The 24697-nt window shown below is 33.5% G+C and overlaps 1 pseudogene; it reads right to left on the reverse strand.

Moving 5' to 3' along the window:
* Positions 1-721: 721 nt before the first annotated feature.
* The window catches only part of LOC149566156 (DUF21 domain-containing protein At1g55930, chloroplastic-like), a 51590-nt pseudogene continuing 27614 nt past the window's right edge, over positions 722-24697 (reverse strand).

Below are 24697 nucleotides of genomic sequence, written 5' to 3' on the forward strand. Positions count from 1 at the left end.
GTTGGATGTGCCACGTGTCACAATCTAGTGCATCAGAGATATTTGCTAGCCACATAGTATCATTTTCCATTGTACTTTGTCCACCTCTTGCCCTGTGTCACCATCTGGTTCATCTGTGAGATCTAGACTATCGCGCCACTTTGCCATTTCATTAGTTTGTTGAATTTCACACTTTGTCAAAATTCTTTTTTTTTGGGAGGTCACCATGTAGCTACCAATAAGATCCTCCTATTTTCTAGTGGTGACATGGCAACCACCGGAAACCTCAACTTTTCCAGCAATGGTTCTTGTTTTTCTAGTGACAACTCCTATTATGGTCAAAATTTGGGTTTTGGCACCCAACTGGCCATCCATGGGCCCCACTACATAGGCCATGGCTTGCAAAAGCCCTTGTCTTTTGAGACAACAACCATACTATGTAGAATATTATTTAAACATTGCAAGAGCACCCACTCGGTGAATATGGGACTAAATGCTTTGCCCTATTATTCCCTTTGGATGTGTTTTCCTTGATTGATTGAGGCAAACTAGAAAGACTCCCTCCATGGCATTGTCTTCCTCAAGCGGCAAGAATCCATAGGCATTTTCATTTTTGAGTTTGTGTACACCAGTCATTTTCCTTGTTTTTCTATAAATATTGCCCCCTGTGGCTTCTACATTTAACTCTTCTCCTTCTAGTCTGCATATGACTTCCTCTTTTAGCATCAATGCTACTCTTTGTTTATGTTGTCGGCTTGCTACTAAAAATGCCTCCCCTATTCTTTTCATTCTTCTTCCAATTTTCACTTGAGGTTCTTCTTGAGAGGGCATCAACATCATCTACCATATGCATATCAACATCTTTAACTACATTGACATTGTCAAGAACAAGAGATGGATCACTCAACTTAGAAACATCCACCATCTATGGTTTTCTTTGATCATCAATATCAACATCTTCATGATTAACATGGTGATTTGGAGATCCTTCTTGCATGTAGTTAACAATTTCCATGTTCTTAGGAATAATTGGAGTAAGATTTTCATCAAGGGATGTTTCCTGATTTGATTGCACTTTATCATCATCTAACTCGCATGCATCTTCCCACCTTTGATTGTCATCTTGATAATTAACCCAATTAACCTTGTCATCTTTGACGTCTTTAAAATGAACTATGGCAACCTTTCTAACATTCCCTGACATAATCTACAAATATTAATGAATATGAAAATATATTGCCAAGGAAATCTACTTCTATGTATGCACATGTAGGTGGTTTCAACCACTGTTTAAATTTCCCACACCTAACCAAAATTGAACCCTCTAGTTTATATTTCTAATTTTTTTCTTGTTGGATTTCATGATGGTGCACTCCATTCTCTCCCAAATCATTACATTTTTCAAGATTGTCCTTTTCAACAACTATATCAATGCTTTGTCCTGTGCATGGAATATATCCAAAAGAACTACAAATAAAACCAGATATTGTTTCATATTGATATAGACCCTTAGTTACTTTCACCCCCAACACCTCATCAAGGTCCTTAATAGATGTATTTGCATTGACATCATAGACACCATTAGCTTGTTGCACTATATAATCATTTATCTTTTCAATTTCTTCCTTTGAATCACTTTCTTCAAAGATTTCTTCAACAACATCCTCTAATGTCATTATTCCTATTGTTCCACAATATTCATTGAGAACAACTACCATGTGAACCTTCCTTATCCTAAACTCCCTCAGTAATCTCCAAATTGACATGGAATTAGGAACAAAATAAGTAGGCTCATCTACAAGGTGACCAACTATTAACCTTTCCAATAGCTCTCTATGTTCAACATAATCTAGCAAGTCCATTGTATATGCAATTCCAACAATCTTATCAATACGAAGTTCAAAAAAAAAAGGCACCCTTTCTTACATCAATTCCCTTGAAATCTAAAATATTCTCAATCATACCTTCTTCTTCTTCTTCTATTTCCCCACTTAGTTCTACACCTCTGACAATTAGCTTGAGCTCTTCTTTAGTGACAAGAGGTTCATTAATTTAAATGACATAGGACAAGATTGCCCAGTGATATGTTTAGCCATGCCAAAGTTGGCAACCTTGACCTAACCATTAGGATCTACAAGGATGTTAGCTCCTTTGATAAAACTAATCTCAAGGTGTAAAACTCAATAACTTTACTGTTTGGTACATTAGAAATCTTGGATCCATATAAAACTCAACCCCAAATTGGAAACTCTCCCATGGATTTTCAACCTTCAATGCATTTTATGAACATGATCACCCATTTTCAGCGTAAGCTCTATTGAACTCAACATCACTACCAATTCTTTCCTCTGCATTACAACATTCTAATTAAATAAATTCATTATAACTCATTTTAGCCCCTTTGAAAATTCCACAATGCCCTATCATTATGACAAGATTAGTCGGGCCGCAAAGGGGGTCTAACTAAAAAAAAAATTGTTTCCAAACAACTAAAATGAAAAACTAATCTATTAAAATGATCATATTGATTAAAATCAAATTTGATCACTGAACTAACAATTAAAACTCATTTTATCACTTTCTTGCAGATTATCAACTTTGTGCCAGGAGGTCCTTTAACTAGCTTTGAAAACTAATCCAAACACCTGGCTAGGCTCTCAAATCCAACACAGTAATTCTCTATTCTACATATTTGCACCCTATCAAATCTCGTCTTATTACAAATTCTCAATCAAAAGATATTTTTTGTCAAAGTTAACCCTTTAAAATTGCCTGCAAGAAAATAAGTCAAAAAACCATAAAATACTTTCAGATTTGACTTTGAAAAATAGGTAAATGGACACTTAGGGGCATAAAAATTGGGGCGTCGGTTCACAATCATGAGGAGAGTATAATTCTAGGATTAGGGATCATGAAAAATAAATAGGAAAATTTGGCAAGCAGTCAAAGTAGGCTACTCAAAATTTTCAGATTGGGAACAATGGCAGAAAATTATTTTTTGCAAATGGAATGGAGCTAGGAAAGTGTGCAAATAGATTCATCAAGACTTGAAAGTTGGCAGACTTGAAGCATTTTTAGAGGAGAACACAATGGAAAAATCCATTCCATATCACCTAACATGGACTTCAAGTTATGACATCATGAACAATGGTACTAACAAATTTGCGTCTTTTGACACTGGTAAAAAGTTACAAGTTGCATTTGGAATCACGTTTGAAAATCGATCAAATGGATTCATCATAAGCTCAAAATTGAAACATAGTAAGTCCCTGACCTCTAAAATTAAATGCAATATTAATTTTCTCATTTTGGTCAACTAGGTCAAAATTATAACAAGTCAAATAGGGCTTCCTAGAATTTAGAACATTTTGCATCAGCATGACAACAAAAAATGACCAACTCTAAGGGATTCAAAACTAGTCAAACGGATTCAAAATGACTCAAAATCTAAAATAGAGGCTCTTTGGTATGGACACTAAACACTCCCAAAGTGGTGAGTTATGAAACATAACTAGGTGTGAGATATTCAACTGCAAACACAACCTCTTGTCACTATTTGACACTTAGGCAAAAATGCAGAATTGACAATTGCTCAAAATGGGACTTCACGAAATGTCTTGGAATGGAAATTTATCATCATGGAACACATAGACATACTAAATGTAAGCTGTTAGAAATATTAAACACCTATTAGGCCTCACAAGTACAACTAGGTACACATGGATCAAAGAGCACTTAAGGGCTTGATTTTTTGAATGGTACTCAAAATTAGGGCTTCAATTTTGAGTTCCAATAGTGGCTCTATCTAGGGATGCATGTCCCTTGTAGGCATGGCAAGGATTTAGATCTCTAGAACAAGAAGACCATTCCCAAAACATCAAAAACTTCTCTCAAATAGCTTCATTGAAAGCAAGAAACTACCACCTACTTATGTACAAACGATGACCTTGGGCCACCAAACTTCAACAAAACTTCTTACCTCTACCATAAGTCTTATTTTCATCTACATTCTCATTAGGTAAGCTAGAAATATTATTCATATCAGTCTTGCCAATCAGATTAACATCTTGAAACACACCACTTAGCAAAAATGAATCTACACCTTCACTTTCATAATGTGTATAAAAACTAGCTTCACTTTCAACCACTTGCTCATTATGAAAGTTTTGATTAGCATGCTCAAAAATATTAGACTCAAACTAAAAATCTTCTTCAACAAACGAATTATGCATGCTATCGATTTTGAATATGAAAGCTTCATACTCAACTTGGGGAAAGGGATCACACAAACCTTGAAAATGGGCATCCTTATGCATAACTGGATGGTATTCAGATGAGAAATCAGATTTGTACTCACACATGTCATTAATGTTCACATCATAAACTAATCTAGGATCTTCAAATGATTCTTTAAAATCAGCAAATGGATTAGTCATCATGATAGAGTATTCATCATAAAATTTAGTACAAGGTGCATTCTGATTTTTAACAACAACTTCATTAAACACCTTCTCATCCACCTCATCAAATACAACATCATCATCTTCGCCATCATACTCAGAAGAACAATCTCACCTCTTACAGCAATAGGATAATCATTAAAATCATTCTCAACTAAATCTAAATTTTCCATGTCTTCTTCAAACAATGGATTGATAACTCCATGTAATGATCCTCTTTGAACATTTTGACAAAAAAATCTTCATCATATAAAGCGTTAGTATACACTTTAAATTACTACCCATTTCATCTTCATGGAGACTCTTAGCATGTGAAGAAAAATCAGAACTATATGATGACTCACTTTCTACTCCATCAACGAAGCATGCAGAATATAAATCAAAGTTACTTTCATTGTCTTCATCAAGGTGATTCAAATGTCTTGCAAACCAATTATCTTTAGTTGCTGATGTATTAACCTCAAAATCATTTGTATATTGTTGGTTTCTACTGCATATATCTTCTAGACATTCATCTACACAATTAGGTAATTTGTCCTTATTAATAATCTCTTTGTCTTCATATTGTGTAGACAACTCCTTTTCACCACTTTCAACCTCTAGCTGACTTACATAACTCTGAATTGGAAATTCACTATCAGATTTGAGAAAAGAACTCATACCTCTACAAGCATAAGAGTGACAACTTCTGTCATTGCTTTCTTCTTCCCAATTTGCATCTAATTCACATGAAGATGAACAAGTACTACCAATATCCTCTTCTTGACTCAAGTAACAACTCTCATCATTGTCTTCACATGATGCTTCTTCATAATATGTCAAATCAACAAGTTCACCTTCATCACTTGACACATAACTTTTAGCTTCTTCATCCTCATACTAGGATGAATACCTTTCCTCTTCATGACTCATTATGTTTTTAGCATAATGCAAATCATCAATAGGAGAAGGAATGACCGAACTTACATCTTGCATGTATAACTTGTCAAATGAATCAACTCTATCATCTATTTTTGTGATATCAAAAACATGTGTCCTATATTCAACAAGAATAGACTCAGCTCCTTTTTGCAACAAAGAGACTTCCTGTTCACATGTTCTTACTTCTAACTTTTCAATGAGATTACTTACAATAGTAGGGGTACCTATTTGCTGATCTAAAATTAAACACTCCTTTTGACATTGATTTTTCCTTTGCACCTCATATTGCTAGAAAACACTTTTAGAGAAATGACTTCTAGTTATTATGTACTTATATTGTTTTCAATCTCTATTGCCATCATGAATGCCTAATGCAAAGTCTTAGGTTCTTTATCACTCAATAGGTAACTCATCTTTTTATCAAACGCATCAAGATAAACAACTAGACACAATTGATCATCCAACTTATAACTTTCAGGAATCTTGTTCAAAACATTTGCAAATTTGATATTGAATTCAAGAACTAATTCATTATTCTTGATTTAGATTTTCAAGAACTTATCAAAATAATCAAAGATGCTTACTCTTTCCCTAAACTACTTCATGAAGGCTGAAAGTAATTCATCCCAAGATGAAATTGAACATGTCGATAGAAAAGAAAACCAATCCCTAGCATCACCTTCTAAAATTTGAACAAACAACTTCATATGAACGTCTTCACATGCAATTTCAAAATCACCAACCAAATCACTGAACATCTAAACATGATGACTAGCTGAATTTTCATGGTTCCCACTGAATTTAGGCAAATATTTTTTGAGGTTGTACGGCATAGGGTTTGGGAAACTATGAATGCCATCAAAACATAATGGCATATATCTCTTGGTAGAAATAGATCTATAATTCTCACTAACTAGTTGCATACTTGATGAAGAGAAAATTGACATTTCTAATAGATTTAAAACTCATTTACCATAATTACTTCATAATTCATTACTTGCAGCAGATCTAGAATTGTTTCTATCAATTCAAAACTTTGAACATACTTCCAAATGTAAAGACACTTTTGCTAAATCTATTCTTCGCAAAGTATGTTGAGATGAATTAAACCATTATCCTACTTAGTGCTGAAATTATCACTTGATGGAGAAACTTTTGCTTACTTTCATGTTAATGAAATCACATGAAAGTGGAAGATACCTCACATGTTGATGTTGAAACTTTTGATCTGTTAATTGGCATAGGTGTTGATTTCAATTCTTCACACCATTGATCAAATCCTTATAGAGCCACCATCTCCTTGAGGAGAACCAAATGAAATCACTATTGTAATTCATTTTTACATTTGAAATTCTTATGATAGTAGATCAAACACAACATTTCAAAACTTATCACTCAACAATTCCTATATTCTCTCTTCTTCCTTACAAATTATCATAACTTTCAGATCTACACAATTTAGTTGAAAGGTCCTAAAAAAATTTACATGTAACCAATCTACACTAGTACAAAGTGTAGACACCTAAAAACCTTTAGAAAATAAAGTATTTTTATTTTCTGAAAAATTCCTGATGACATCATCATTTATTAATTAATCAATTATTTAATTTTATTTTATTTTTTTATGCCATTAAATCCCTTTATCTTAATTAAAAATATTTAATTAAGGAATCCCTCCCAAAAATGTTTAAATCTTATTTAAACATTATTTCCTTATTTATTAATTATTTAATTAATAAATTGACCAAAAAATTCAAAATAAATAAAAAAATTATTTTTTGCCCAAAACTTGGCCAATTTCCTTAAGACCACTAACCTCTTCCAAAATCTTCTAATCCTTCTTTAATTTTGATTAAAGGCTAATCCCATCATTTCCTACCCCTAATCCCAACTCAAAATATTTAATTAAGATTAAATATTAATCCTCATGTTTATTAAAAAAGTTTTAATAAATATCTCCTCAACCCAAACCCTTGAAATAAATAAAACTTTATTTATTTCCATAAAATCTAATTTATCCTCATCCTAAGAAGTTCTAGACTCTTCTAGAAAGTCTTCATCCTCATCCTAGGAAATTCTAGACTATTCTAGAAAGTCTTTATCCTCATCCAAAGTCTAGACTCTTCTAGAAGATGTCTTTAAACCTAATCCTAATCCCCTCCTAACCTTGTCACATTCCCTAAAAATGGGTTAAGACTTACTAACCCAAACCAAAGTTAACAAATATCTCCTCCTTCACCCACCCTCATTAAATGCCATCCACTTGCCTATCCCTAAGCTAATCTTAAACCATCCTAATCCATCCTCTAATAATTTGCACAATCTTAAGCAAGCTTAAAACCCTCCTAATCAAGCCCAAGTCAAAATTGCTCTCATCTCCCTCAAAATATCTCAACCATAAAACTTTATGAAGTCCACTAGGCCATAAATGACTCTTCCAAGCCCTTTTATTGCTCTTACAAGTCATTATGAGGGTCTTTATGAAGATTTTATCCCTTGAGCCTCCTTTGTTGACTTATCCTTCCCCTTTCCTCCATCCTCTCACCCTGTGACATGTGTATCTCCCTGATTGGTTGTAAGGAAGCACAATCCATGTGCTCTCCTCTCATGCAATCTAAGCCCTCCATGAGCTTTTTCCCATCCTTGCATCTTAGCCCTCAATCCCTCAAGCCTCTTGCCTATAAATTGGATCCTTCCCCTTTGCAAAATAACACAATCCATGAAGTAAAGTCATAATGCCATTTTGAGAAGTCATTTTACATCAAAACCATACACTCACACCCAAATTCCAACTCCATTTGAAGCCCTTTTTGAAGCATAAAGCTTGAGCATACATCCTATATATTTAGACAAAGCTACTCAACAAGAGAGCTTCTCATTGAGAGAGCCCATTAATGGCTCATATTCTCAATTGAGAGCTCATCTTAGTCTATCTTGAAGTTTATGAATTTTGTTTAGTTTGTAGAAGCTTTATTTAAATTTGGTTTCTATTAGCATACTAACATTGCTCATATACACAAAGATCTCTTAGAGAGTCACCACTCATGATTGTGAGAAAGATTTAAGACATGATTCATACATGAAAAATCTGAATTGAACTTTCAACTTGTAAAACTTGCAAATTGTTAAACATTTAGAAGAGAAACACCATTATTAGACAATTTTGACTCTGAAATTACAATAGTACTTTGAAAGCCAAACTGACTGAATTAATTGAAAATAAAACTTAATAGCAACACAATCTACATTCAATCCTTTAAAGCTACCACTTTCATGAACAAAGCATCACTAGGGTGCATGATATTTGAGTAGGAAAACTAGAAAACACATCAGAGAACTTACTACTGCAGCTTTTTCCATGTATGTCTTCCACTGTACTGAATCTCCTTCTTTCAAATTATCAAGGTTTATCTACCATTCAGATTCAATACGGTCCCCAGCAAAGTTTCCATTTTGTTGGCTGACTCAGATGGACAAAAACATACTAAAAATAGGATTGAAATATTCAATTAACACCAAAGATTCTTGTCCTTTTAACAAAATGTATTTCCATCTTATCTCCCTAGTAGAGTCATCATTTTGTTGGCTCCTAATTTAACAAGATTTGAATAACCAAGTATGCAAGGAAAGAATGTGTCTAGTTGGTACACTCCTTCTTCACTTTAGGCTCTTTAAAACCTAGGTGGGTGAACCTCTTAAAATTTGATTATGTGACAAGTGCAATGAGCATTATCAAGATCTAGAATAACAGATGAAACCCTTAAATCTTCTATACTTAACCGAGAAATCACAAGCACGAAATAGCTAATAGCATGACTCATGAAACTGGTCAGCTAAGTGAGGGTTCTTTGAAGAACTTTCAACATAAAAGGGAAATACAATTGATTAATGATGTTGAATATCAGCATAACCCCAAATATGTAGTAGTATAAACAAGTGATCCTATAGCTGATGAGTGCCTTAACCATGGGGCAATTTCATGAATCAAATGCATACATCTGTGATATTAATGACATATTCCATACACCAAAGTATCGGATATATCTAATCACCTTGTGAATCAGACATCGGTGTTCATAAAGACCTCATTCTCATGAGATATACTTCTCAAATAATCAGCAATCCTGTCAAAAACATCAAAAATTTACTTAGCCCTTTCTTCCAAGAGCAAAACATATCTGGCATACAACCTTAAATAGATGCAAATGAGTCTCAGTTCTCTATTCCTAGACTACATAAGACTGCAAATTACTAAGATAGGAGATGAGAATTAGAATGAAACTAATGAAATTCTTGCTCATTTGTATTCATTTCCTTGAAACAATACATTCAAATGCATGAAATCAAAACATAGAACACCTAATAGATCTTAACTTTCTCTATAATCTGCACTATTTCTATTCATAGAAGAGAATTATGCTAAAGAAAATTGGTATCATAGTCAAGAGAGCATATCAAAAACTAGAACCAATGGTCTCACAGTGCAAAACTGAAACCCCAAATGGTATCACAGCAATGAATCTTTTTCTTCCTAAAAACTAGAACCCTTACAAGGAATGAGAAAGAGAATGATATAAAGGAGTGAATTCCCATATCTGCTCTATGTCTGACATCTATCCACTTGAAAAACCTCCTTAAGATGTGAAAAGAATCTCTCTAATCTCTCTCTCTACAACTAGTGAATCAAATCCTCCATCATAATTGAAAATTGGAGCCAAATTATACCAGAATGATGTAATATCATCAAAACTAATCCAATAGACCTTTTACCATGTGTTTTTACCAACCCTATAACTTCATCTTCAAATTTTTCCCATTTCACTGAGAAGGCCCAAAATTTACATTTCTGCCTATAACTCGAACTAGTGAGCACCTATGCAAAAACAAACTCCCTAATCAAAAAGTTTGTCTTCTCTTGAAATTGGTGATATATAATAATCCTATATGCGCTTATTGGGAACTCCGAGAATCTTGATTTGAAAATCAAGCTCCTACTAGGCTTCAAGATTGCATTTGCACAAATATTTGATTTTTTCAAAAGTTAAAACTATATTATAAAGTCTACATTTATTTAAAAAAATTGACCTACATGTACTTTTTTGGGAAAAATATTTAAAAATTAATCTTTTAAAACTTTTAAAATTTCCCTCTACTTTTCATCCGGGTCAAACCTGGTTTGACCACCCTTGCCACGTGTCAACACTGGATTGGTTCAATTTTTCTTTGTCAACTAACCCCTCCAACTGGGCAATATGTGGCATCATTTCATTGGTCCTCTATTTCACCATGTCACTATGCCATGTCACCATGCCACATCATCAGTCATTATGTCACTATCCTAGTTAGCATTCTACCACATCATTAGCGACATAGCAACCTCGTGACACATGTCACTCTCTACCATGTCAGCACCTTAGGAATTATGCCACATCTGAAACCTTCACCATGTGTCAGTTTTAGATTTGTCCATCTTACCACCAGCTCACTACCACATGTTAACTTTTTATTGAGTCATAATGTTGATATGTTAAACTCCTTGCAACTTTCCTTTGGTGATATAGCAATAACTATCAAATGTTCCACATGTCACAATCTAGTGCATCATAGATATCTGCTCACCACACACTGCCATTTGTCATTGTACTTTTTCCACCTCTTGCCACATGTCACCATCTTGTTCATCTATGAGATCTGGACTTCCATGTCACTTTGCCATTTCATCAACCTGCTCACAGGATTTCACACTTTGCCAAAATTTTGCTTTTCTTGGAGGTCACCATGTCCCTACTGACGAGATCCTCTCATTTTCTAGTGCCAACATGGTGACCACTAGAAACCTCAACTTTTTGGCAACGGTTCTTACTTTTCTAGTGACAGCTCTTATTCTGGTCAAAATTTTGGTTTTGGCACCTAGCTGGCCATCCACAGGCCCCACCACATAGGCCATGGCTTGCAAAAGCCCTTGTCTTTTAAGACAATAACCATACTGTGTAGAATATTATTTAAACATTGCAAAAGCACCCACTCAACGAATGTGGGACTAAATGCTTTGCCCTATTATCCCCTTTGGCTATGTTTTCCATGATTGATTGAGGCAAACTAGAAAGACTTCCCCCATGGTGTTGTCTTCCTCAAGAAGCAAGCATCCATAGGCATTTTTATTTGTGCATTTGTATACACTAATGGTTTTACTTATTTTTCCATGAATATTGCCCCCTGTGGCTTGTGTATTTAACTCTTCTCCTTCTAGTCTACATATGACTTCCTCTTTTAGCATGAATTATGCTCTTTGTTTATTTTTTCGGCTTGCTACTAAAAATGCCTCCCCTATTCTTTTCATTCTTCTCTAGTCACTTGAGGTTCTTCTTGAGAGGGCATCAACATCATCTACCATATGCATATATCATCAATTGCACTGGCATTGTCAAGATTAGGAGATGTATCACTCAACTCAAAAACATCCACCATCTATGGTTTTCTTTGATCAGCAATATCAATATTTTCATGATTGACATGGTGATTTGGAGATCCTACTTGTGCACAATTAGCAATTTCCATGTTCTTAAGAATAACTAGAGAAAGATTTGCATCAAGGGATGTTTCTTGATTTGATTGCACTTTATCATCATCTAACTCACATTCACCTTCCCACCTTTGATTGTCATCTTAAGAATTAATTTGATTAACCTTGTCATCTTTGACCTCTTCAAAATGAACTATGCCAACCTTTCTAGCATTCCCTAACAAAATCTGCAAATATTAATGAATCTAAAAATATATTGCCGAGTCAATCTATTTCTATGTATGCACATGTAGGTGGTTTCAACCACTATTCAAATTTCCCACGCCTAACCAAAATTGAATCCTCTAGTCTATATTTCTTATTTTTTTCTTGTTGGTTTTCATGATGGCACACTCCATTCTCTCCCAAATCATTACTTTTTTTAAGATTGTCTTTTTCAAGAACTATATCAATGCTCTGTCCTATGCGTGGAATATATCCAAAAGAACTACAAACAAAACTAGATATTGTTTCATATTGATATGAACCCTCGGCTACTTTCACCCCCAAAACCTCTTCAAGGTCCTTAATAGATGTATTTGCATTGACATCATAGACACCATTGGCTTGTTGCACTATATAATCATTTTTATTTTCAACTTCTTCCTTTGAATCACTTTCTTCAAAGATTTCTTCAACAATTTCCTCCAATGTCATTATTCATATTGTTTCACCATATTCATTGAGAACAACTACCATGTGAACTTCCTTATCCTAAACTCCCTCAGTAATCTCCAAATTGACATGGAATCAAGAACAAAATAAGCATGCTTGTGTGCAAGGTGACCAATTGTTAACCTTTCCAACAGCTCTGTGTATTCAACATAATCCAGCAAGACCATTGCATCTGCAATCCCAACAATGTTATCGATATGTAGTTAAAAATAAAAATAGGAACCTTTTCTTACATCATTTCCCTTGAAATCCAAAACATTCTCAATCATATCTTCTTCTTCTTCTTCTATCGCCCCACTTAGTTCTACATCTCTCAACATTAGCTTGAGCTCTTCTTCAGTGACAAGAAGTTCATTAATTTAAATGATAGAGGACAAGATTGCCCAGTGATATGTTTAGCCATGCCAAAGTCGGCAACCTTGACCTAACCATTAGGATCTACAAGGATGTTAGCTCCTTTGATAAAACTAATCTCAAGGTGTAAAAATTAATAAGTTTATTGTTTGGTACATTAGAAATCTTAGATCCATTGATAAAACTCGGCCCCAAATTGAAAACTCTCCTATGGATTTTCAACCTTCAATGCATTTTATGAACATGATCACCCTTTTTTAGCATAATCTCTCTTGTACTCAACATCACTACCAATTCTTGCCTCTGCATTACAACATTCTAATTAAATAAATTCATTATAACTCATTTTAGCCCCTTTGAAAATTCCACAATGCCCTATCATTATGACAAGATTAGTCAAGCCCCAATGTGGGTCTGGCTAAAATAAAAAATCTTTCCAAACAACTTAAATGCAAAACTAATCTATTGAACCCATCATACTGATTGAAATCAAATTTAATCACTAAATTGCCAATTAAAACTCATTTTATCACTTTCTTGCAGATTGTTGACTTTGTGCCAAGAGGTCCTTTGGCCAACTTTGAAAATTGATCTAAACACCTGGCTAGGCTCTGAAATCCAACACACTAATTCTCTATTCCACATACTTGCACCCTATCGAATCTCGTCTCATGAAAAATTCTTAGTCAAAAGATATTCATTGTCAAAGTTACCCCTTTAAAATTTCCTGCAAGAAAACAAGTCGGAAAACCATAAAATGCTTTCAGATTTGACTTTGAAAACTGGGTAAATGGACATTTGGGGGCATGAAAAATGGGGCATTGGTTCACTGTTATGAGGAGAGTGTAATTCTAGGATTAGGGCTCATGAAAAATAACTAGGTGAATTCTGCAAGCGGTCAAAGTAGGCTACTCAAAACATTCAGACTGGAAATAATGGCAAAAAACCATTTTTTACAAATGGAATGGACCTGGGAAAGTGTTCAGATGGATTCGTCAAGACTTGAAAATTGGCACAGTTGAAGTATTTTCAGAGGAGAACACAATGGCACAATCCATTTGATCTCACCTAACACAAACTTCAAGTTATGACATCATGAACAAGGGTACTGACAAATTTGCATCTTTTGACACTAGTAAAAAGTTACAAGTTACATTTGGAATCACATTCAAATACTGATCAAACGGATTCATCATAAGCTCAAAATTGAAACATAGTAAGTCCCTAACCTCTAAAATGCAAAGCAATAGGAATTTTCTCATTTTGGTCAATTGGGTCAAAATTATAACAAGTCAAATAGGGCTTCCCAGAATTTAGAATATTTTGCATCAGCGTGACAACAATAAATGACCAACTTTGAGAGATTCAAAACCTAGTCAAACAAATTTGAAATGACTCAAAATCTAAAACATAGGCTCTCTAATATGGATACTAAACACTCCCAAAGTGGTGAGTAATGAAACATAATTGGGTGTGAGATATTCAACTGCAAACACAGCCTCCTATCACTATTTGACATGTAGGCAAAAATGCAAAATTGATAATTGCTCAAAACGGGACTTCATGAAATGGCTCGAAATGGAAATTTATCATAATGGAACACATAGACGTATTGAATGCAAGGTGTTAAAAATATTAAACACCTCTTTGGCCTCACAAGTACAACTAGGTACACATGGATCAAAAAGCACTTAAGGGCTTGATTTTTTGAATGGTACTCAAAATCAGGGCTTTAATTTTGAGTCCCAGCACAAACATTAGCACCTATAGCCCCTCCACAAAATTGAATTGTTGAAAGAAGAAATAGTTCTAAAATGGACTGTGTCAGAACACTTATGATGGAGAAGAATGTTGCTTTGAAATACTAGAGAGAAGCTGTAAGTATTGCTATATATACCTTGAATAGTGTGCAAGTCAAATAAGGTACTCATTCAACACCTTTTGAACTATGGTATGGATATCCACCTAATGTGAAATAATTTAAGTTATTTGGAAGTAAGCGTTATATTCTTAAAGACATTAGGAATGGAAAGTTTGATGCAAAATGTGATGACGGTATATTCCTTGGATACTCGACAAGAAGCAAAGCCTATAAGTGTTTAAATACTAACACTAACAAAATTGTGGAAAGTGCAAATGTGAATTTTGATGAATTTACACAAGTACATGAGGCTGAATCTATGAAAGAACAAGGAGGATACAAATCATTTTTATACTTCTATGAAAGAATTCCTACTGAAGAATACGCTAGAAATCAAGTTACAAACAATAGCAAGTCTCAATAACTACCAAGTCACATCCTGAGAATGTTGAGTTGCATTCAGGAACCGAGTTGCATTCAGATGTCGAATTGTAGAATTAAAAAAATGCACATTCTAATTTTGAGATCAATATACATGAAAAAGATGTTGAGATACCTAAGAGAGATTCAAACAACGACTCTGAAGCTGAAAGACAAAATGTAGAAACAAGAGCTAAGCCAAGATTGTCTAAATATGTCAAAAGACATCATCCTAGTGATCAAATCATTGGAAACAAAGATGCTAGACCAATGACAAGAAATAAATTGAGAAGTGAATCATGTTTTTAAAGCATGAAGGAGCCCAAAATAGTGAAAGATGCATTGGAAGATGATGACTAGTACAAGGCTATGGAAGAAGATTTTCAATAGATAGAGAAGAACAAAATATGGAGTCTATTCCTAGACTAGAAGACAAGAATGTGATTGGCACCAAATGGGTATTCAGAAACAAGCTAGATGAGAATGGTGAAGTGACAAGAAACAAAGCAAGATTAGTTTATAAAGGATACACACAAGAAGAAAGAATTGACTATAGTGAGACATTTGCCCCAGTTGCAAGAATGGAAGGAGTAAGAAATCTACTTGCTTATGATGCATACAAAGGTTTTGAAGTTTATTAGATGGGTGTTAAATCTACATTTTTGAATGGGATACTAGAAGAATTAGTCTACATAGAATAGCCAAAAGAATTTGTTGATGATAATAATAAGAACATAGTATGTAGACTGCATAAAGCCATATATGGATTGAAGCAAGCACCAAGGGCATGGTATTAAAGAATTCATAATTATCTTGTGAAGATTGGATTTGAAAGGACTAATGATAACAACAATCTATACATAAAGATAGAAAAAGACAAAAGTATTTTGTTATCTGAAATATTTGTTGATGATATCATATTTGGAGGACAAGATACTTTGTGTAAAGATTTTGCAAATTAGATGAAGAAAGAATTTGAAATGTTTATTTTTGGAGAGATCAAATTATTTGTGGGATTACAAGTATATCATATGAAGTATGGTATATACATCACTCAGTCAAAGTATGTCAAAGAGATATTGAAAATATTTGGACTAGAGGATTCCAAACTAGTAAGTTCACATATGGTGATAGGACACAAGTTGAAAAAGAATGATGATTCAACTAAAGTGAATCAGTCACTGTATAGGTCTATGATTGAAAAATTGCAATATGTAGTACATAGAAGACCTGATATTGCATTAGCTATGGGATAGTTGAAAGATACTCTACTAATCCCAGAGTGAATCACTTGATGGTTGTGAAGAGAATAATGAAGTATCTGAAAAGAATAGAAGAGTTTGGTTTATACTACAAGAAGAATGAAAAGTTTAAACTAAGAGCCTACACTGATGTTGATTGGGCTACAAACATTGATAACAGAAAAAGCAATAGTGGAGGAGCATTCTTCTTAGGCAAAAGACTAGTTACATGGACTAGCAAGAAACAAAGTTGTACTTCCCAATCTACTGTTGAAGCAAAATATGTTGTTGCTACTATAAATTGCACAAACATTGTATGGATCAAATAGGTACTCAAAGGAAGAAAAAAGAAATCATAGAACCAATGATACTTTATTATGATAATACAAGTGCTATCAATATATCAAAGAATCCAATTATGCACACAAAGAACAAAGTGCATTGCAATCAAGTATCACTATGTAAGAGATTTCAAGCCAAAGAGGTGAAGATGGAATACGTTAACTCAAAGGAGAAAATTGCTAATATCTTCACAAAACCATTAACTAAGGATGTTCATGAGTATCTAAGAGGTAAACTAGGGGTGATACCCCTATCAAAGGCTACGTAAGAAATAGAGGGAGTGCCCTGCATCAAATAAATTGATGTTCACATAATACAAATTGATGAAGTGGATCTTACTTTACAAACTGCCTAAAGTAATCATAGAACTGGAACCACAAATCAGTCACAAGCAAGGCGATAGAGGGAGAAATTTAAGAACCTACAAAAGCCTATATTTACATGTGTTAAAGATGCCAAGTGTTTGGTATATGTCTTTGGCATTTTTTTCAAAGAGGGAGAAAGTACATTAAACTAATCATCATTAGTAGAATAGCTTTATTGATCAAATGCAAGAGAAAAGTGGAGAAAGCACATCATTAGAAGATCAGGAGATCAAAGGGAGAAAGTCTTAAACTGATCTATTGATCAGAGAGGGAGAAAGTGATCAGAGATAGAGAAATCATTTTAGAGAAAGAATTAGAAAAAAGAGGGAGAATTGATCATCATCAGAGGGAGTTATATGAAATATTTTTTGTAACCAAATCACAAGATAAACATTGTTGATAGAAGGAATACAAGTTTTCTTTTTGGTATTTTCTTACTATTTTAACCTAGTTAGTTTGGTTGAACAAGATGTTCATCATTTGATTAACTTGGTTGATCAGTGTGGTTTTCCATCAATGCCAAAGAGGGAGATTGTTGATTTGATTGAAAAGAGTATTGTTAAGAGGGAGATTGTTGAAGAAGACTATGTGTTTCAATCATTATTTTGTCACTAATGTCAAACTTGCTATTGTCTGTTAAGACAATTGCTTATATGATTCAAGTACTATCACTTAGTTGAACAAAAGCATCTAGAGGAAAGGTTGAGTTATGATTATGTAATGAAGTACAAGGATTAGTTAAGATAGTGATAACATGATGTATTGATGATCTACTTAAGGTTACAAAATGGTTGGCTACACTTTGAAAGTTTAGAAGAACAAGTTAAATAAATTGTGAGATTGCTATCAGGATTTAACTGTGTGATTTTGAGTCAAACTCATTGACCCACATTTCATGAGTAGTGATTCAACATGAATCCATCTCTCATGAGAATAAAAGGAACACTTAGCACTCAATTGATGAGCTTAAGGGGCTCTCTAATAAATGGTTCATAAGGCACAATAGTTGGTGAAGGTTTTGCAAATGGGGTTGCAAGCTTTGGGTTCAACCATGGAGGAAACTTTGTAGTTAAGCCCACTCAGGCTGGAGTAGTACTCGGATGGGTGACCTCCTGGGAAGTCTCGGTGCTTCACCACTTTGAGCACCACCTAGATCCAATGAGTGCTAAGTGTTCCATTTATTCTCATGAGAGATCAATTCATGTTGAATCACTACTCATGAAACGTGGGTCAATGAGTTTGACTAAAAATCACACAGTTAAATCCTAATAGCAATATCACAATTTGCCTTGCTATGGAAATTATCTCCTAATTATCAAGTTAAATTAAGTTTGTCTGCCAAGCTTGACCGAGTGGATAGTAGGTGCTGGGAAAAGTTAGTGCAAGCCAAGTAGAAAGTTAGTAGGAGCTAAGTGAAAGAAAATTCTAGTGGATGTCGAGCAAGTCAATTGATGCCGAGTAAATTTTAGTTGATGCCAAGCACCGGTAAAATATAATTGATGTCGAGTAATTTTACAGTTGATGCCAAGTGATGCAATATGTGTCAAGCATTAGAAGATTGATAATGCCAAGCTATTGCATTATGAAAAAGATTGAAGATTTACCAAATATAAGCCAACAAGTTTGTTTTCTTGAAACTTGTGAACTAGGAGGAAGATAAGATTGATGAGTTGGTGGCATAGAACTTGATGTAAACCATTATTAGATGAATTCAAATGAATTCTAAGAGAAGTTTATAGATACATTGTATCCTACCTAATCCATCAAAAACCCTAATTTAGATGATGGATAATGAGTGAGAAAATATTCTAATTTCTTTTATATAGGAATGTTTGGTCATCAAGAAAATGAGTTAGAGAGGTTGGTGCGAGAACCTAAAGAGGAGAAGGAATTAAGGGTTTTTCTTCATCAACTGACCAAAGAGAAGTGTCTGCAATGGCATACCAAGCATGAAGGCTTAAGGAAATGATTTTTTGAAGGGTGAACAAGCTATCAAAGCTACTAAGTATGAAAGCCAAACAGAATTGAGGACTGAACAGAGATCTATAATCTGCAAGTGAAGTTGTAAGTTTTATCAGATCAAAGCTCTACTGTTACTTTCTAACAATTGTATCAGTCTAGGGTAAATCCTTTGGATTAAGGTTGACCTAATAGTTATTGAAAAATCCTTTAACAAGTTGGCATTCCAAGTGAATGGCCTAAAGTCCTCTAACAAGGCTCACTTTTAATAGGATGATTGAAATCCCTTAATCGAGTCACATTTAATAGTTTGTATTGTAACCTTTAATAGGGTTGGCCTTTCACAATCATCATTTCAAAAGAGTGAGAAGGAGTAGCATGTTGCTACTAGTTTTTTCCCAAATTGGGTTTTCATCTTAAATCATGGTGTCAACTGTGGTGATGAATATGTTGTGTTTCATGCTTTACATTTATGCAATTTGATTAGATAGTAACCTACAAGTTTTAAGTATTCACATATTCATTTGGATGCATGCATGAATATGAATGTTTTATGGGTTCACTAAGATAAGAAAATTTTTTATTTATACATCTAGACCTTGAATAGTTGATTCAACCCCCCCAGTTATTCTAAAAGAGTTCCAACAAATATTATATAAAGTATGTTAACTTTCTAAATAGAATTTAATAATAAGTAATAATAAATACAAATATATAAGTAAATAGATAATATAATATAGAATAATATAAATTAACTAAATCTAATGAAAAATCATTAGATTATTAATAAATGGATATAATATAGAATAATATTAACTAACTAAATCTAATGATAATTCAATAGATACGTAATAAATAGATAAGATATAAAATAGAGGATAGTTTATCTTAGAGAGAGGGAAAGAAGAGGAGACAATATGAGTGTTGGAATTCTTTATAATAATTGAGAGAGGGTTGAATTGGTTCTCCAAGGTCTAGATGTACAAATAAAAATTTTCATAGCTTAGCGAACCTATATTCATAAAACATATCCATGCATGCATCCATTAGATCATACAATCACTTAAACTTTATAGGTTACTATCAAATTAGCTTTGCAGAAATGTAAGCATGAAATATAACAGATTCAATAACACATTTGACACAGTAATTTTATGTGGAAACCCAATTTGGGAAAAACCACCAATAACATGCTACTCATTTTCACTCTTCTAAAGTGATGCCTTGTGAGGGGCCAACCTTGTTAAAGGTTACAATGCATACTATTAAATGTGATCTGGTTAGAGGATTTCAATCACCCTATTAGGAGTGAGCCTTGTTAGAGAACTTTAGATCATTCACTTGGAATGTCACCTAGTTAAAGGATTTATAAATGACTATTAGTTCAACCTCAATGCAAAGGATTTACCCTAGGCTGGTATAATGATTAGAAAGTAATAGTAAGGCTTGAACCGATTAAAAATTTCAACTCACTTGTAGATTATAGATCTTTGTTTTAGTCCTCCATTCTTCTTGGCTTTCACAAACTTTATCTCTAATAGCTTGTTCACCCTTCAAGAATTCATACTCTTAAGCCTTCTTTCTTTTCTTTCCAATAGTAACATCTTATGTTTGATCACTGAATGAAGCAATACCTTAGACCTCTTGTCTAACTTAGATTCTCAAACATTGACCAACCTTGCTTCTGACTAGCCATCTCTATAAATAGAAAATTAAGATTTTTTTCGTTCATCCTCTATCATCCATTTTAGGGTTAGGTAGGATTAGGTAGGATTCAATGAATCTACCCATATTTTCATTTGAGTCCCTCTATAAACTTCTTCTTTAATCCTCTTTGAATTTACCTCAAATGGTTTACCCTGAATTCTATGCCACCAACTCACCATAGTTATCTTCCACACACTTCACAAAATTTAGGAAAACAAAATAGTCAACTTATATTCATCAAATCTATGATTTAACATTAATACTAGCACTTGACATCAATATGTTGTCACTCAACTTCTATATTATTCTTCCACTCATCATCCACTAGATAACTTAGCAAACACTAAAGTTTGCTAGTGCTTGGCATCAACTAAACTTTACTCAACTTACACTATATCACTTGGCATACACTAACCTTACAATTTCCTTGGGTCCAACTAATTTTCTGCTCAACTTGACCTAACTTTTCTTGGCACCTACCATCCACTCGGTCAAGCTTGGCAGAATCAATTCTTCTTGCTTGTTCCTCTAGACTTAAACAGTGTATCCAACCTTTGTAACCTTAAGTAGATAATCAATCCACTATATCATCACTATCTTAATTGGTCTTTGTACTCCTTTTTCATACTATAAATCAACCTTTCCTCTAGGTTCTTTCGTTATCTCATTTGATCAAATCCTCTTCATCAATTAAACAAATGATAGTACTCAAATCAACTAGACAATTATCTTACTAGTAAGTAGCAAGTTTGACATCAATGACAAATAAATGATTGAAACAATGTCAATCTATTTTCAACAATCTCCCTCTTTGACATTGATGGAAAAACAATACCAAAAAGACAATAATTCCTTGTATTGAAATTTCTCCCTCTATTAGCAGCTTTCATCTCTTTTATAGGCTACACAGTTTTGTTCTGATCAATAGACAATCAACTCATCCTTATGACTCCCTCTTGATCACTTCCTCTAATTCTATTCTAATATCTCCCTCATCGCCATCTCCCTCTTACTAGGTAGATGTATGTCTTTTAATCATGTCTTCATTCTGAGTGAATATCCCATGTTTCTTCCTTTAATTGGTACACTATCTCCCTCTTTGATAATAATGTCAAAGACATGTCATCTCAACATGTAGATATAAAAAAATTTAGTTTCTCTCCCTATCACCTAGTTTGTGACTAATCTACAACTCTAGCTCTTTGATTATTTTAGGCAGCTCCTAAAGTAAGATCCATTGCATCAAGTTGTAAGATACAACTTTTAGCTCTAGTTAATGTAGGGCACTACTTATGCTTCTTAAATATCCTTGGATAGGGCTATCACACCTAGTTTACCTCTTAGATACTCATGAGCATCCTTAGGTAATACTTTTGTGAAGATATTAGCTATTTGCTCTTTTGTATTTACATATTCCATCTTCACCTCTTTTTCTTGAACTAATTCTCTTAAGTAATGATACTCAATTTCAATATGCTTAGTCTTTGTATGCATCATAGGATTCTTTGATATATTTATAACTCTTTCATTATCATAATAAAGTATCACATGTTTAGTGATTCCCTCCTTCATACCTTTGAGTAGTTGTTTGATCTATATAATGTTTGTATAATTTAGTCCAATAGCAACATATTCAATTTCAACAATAGATTGAGATATATAATTTTGTTTCTTGCTGGTCCATGTAACTAGTCTTTTTCCTAAGAAAAATGCTCCTCCACTAGTGCTCTTTCTATCATCAATATTTCTAGCCCAATCAGCATCAGTGTAGGCTCTCAACTCAAACACACTTTTCTTGTAGTATAGACCATAGTCTTCTATTCTTTTTAGATATCTCATTATTCTCTTAACAACCATCAAATAATTCTCTCTAGGAATATCAAAGAATCTTGCAACTATCCCAATAGATAATGTAATATCAAGTCTGCTATGCACTACATATTGCAATTTTCCAAGCATAGACTTGTACAATTTTTTATTCACCTTAGTTGAATCATCATTCTTTGACAATTTGTGTTCTATCACCATAGGTGTGCTTACTGGCTTGGAATATTCCAATCCAAAAGTTTTTAGTATCTCATTTACATATTTAGACTGAGTGATGTATATACCATGTTGCATCTTATGTACTTGCAAACCCACAAAGAACTTGATCTCTCCAAACATAGACATCTCAAATTCTTTCTTTATTTCATTTGAAAAATCTTTATATAAAGTATCTTGGCTACCAAAAATGATATCATAAACAAAAATTCCAAATAGTAAAATAGCTTTACCTTTTTCTATCTTCAAGTATAGATTGATGTTATCATCAATCCTCTCAAAAACAATCTTCACAAGATAATTATGAAGCCTTTCATACCATGCTCTTGGTGTTTTCTTTAAACCATATTAAGCTTTGTGTAGTCTACATACCATTTTTTTAGCTAGCATCAACAAATCCTTCTAGCTATTTTATATAAACCTCTTCTTCCATTATGACATTCAAAAATGCAAATTTAACATCCATTTGATAAACTTTGAAACCTTTGTATGCATAGTAAGAAGAGTTCTTATTCCTTCCAATATTTCAACAAAATTGAATATTTCTCCATAGTCTATCTCTTCTTCTTTTGCATACCCCTTAAAAACTAATCTTGACTTATTCCTTGTGACTTCACCATTTTGATCTAACTTGTTTCTATACACCCACTTGGTGCCAATCACATTCTTAAATTTTGGTCTAGGAACTAGAGTCCATGTCTTGTTCTTTTCAATAGGTTCAATCTCTTTTTTCATGGATTTACTCCAGTCCACATATTATAAGGCATTTTTCATTGTCTTAGGCTCATGAATGCTAATAAAACATGTATCACTTCTCAACCTATTTCTTATCATTGATCTTGCAGCTTTATCTCCAATAATTTGTACAGCAGGGTGATGTCCTTTGACATACTTTGACAATCTTAGTTTTGCCCTATTTTTCTCATTAGGTCTGTCAACTTCTAAATCACTATGTACTTCTTTATCAGGTAATTCAATATCTCTTTCATTTACACTAATCTCATAATCAAAATTTTCCTCAACTTAATTTTGTAACTCAACACCTAAGTGTAGTTTGAATCCTAAATGTAACTCAACATTCATTGTATGTGACTTGGCAGTCACTGAAACTTCTTGTTAATTTTGCAATTTGATTTACAACATTTTCATTAGTAGGCATACCTTTATAAAATTATACAAAAGATTTGGATTCCTTTGTTTCCTTCATAGGTTTAGCCTCATGTACCTCTATATATTCATCAAATTTCACATTTGCACTTTCCACAACTTTTTTAGTGTTAGTATTTAAACACTTATAAGCTTTACTTCTTGTGAAATAGCCAAGGAATATACCTTCTTCACTTTTTGCATCTAATTTACCATTCTTGAAATATTTGGAAGTATAACACTTGCTTTCAAATACCTTAAAATATTTTACATAGGCTGAATATCCATACCATAGTTCAAAATGTGTTGAGTGAGTACGTTTCTTGACTTGCACATGGTTCAAGATATAGATAGCTATACTTACAACCTCTCTCCAATATTTTAAAGCAACATTCTTCTCCATCATGAGTGTCCTAGCACAATCCATCATAGATTTTTTCCTACTTTTAGCAATTCCATTTTGTAGAGGGGTCTTAGGGGTAGATGTTTGTCTTTTGATTCCTCTATCATTACAAAACATCTCAAACTCATTTAATGTAAATTCTTCTCCTCTGTCAGATCTCATACCCTTTAGAATTTTACTTGTTTCCTTCTCTACTCTTGATAGGTACCACTTTAACATTTGGAAAGCATCATATTTCTATTTCAAAAACATAATTGTC

Source organism: Cupressus sempervirens, chromosome 3 (genome assembly GCF_028749045.1).
Source record: "Cupressus sempervirens isolate cs-2001-9-10 chromosome 3, ASM2874904v1, whole genome shotgun sequence".
Taxonomy (NCBI): Eukaryota; Viridiplantae; Streptophyta; class Pinopsida; order Cupressales; family Cupressaceae; genus Cupressus; species Cupressus sempervirens.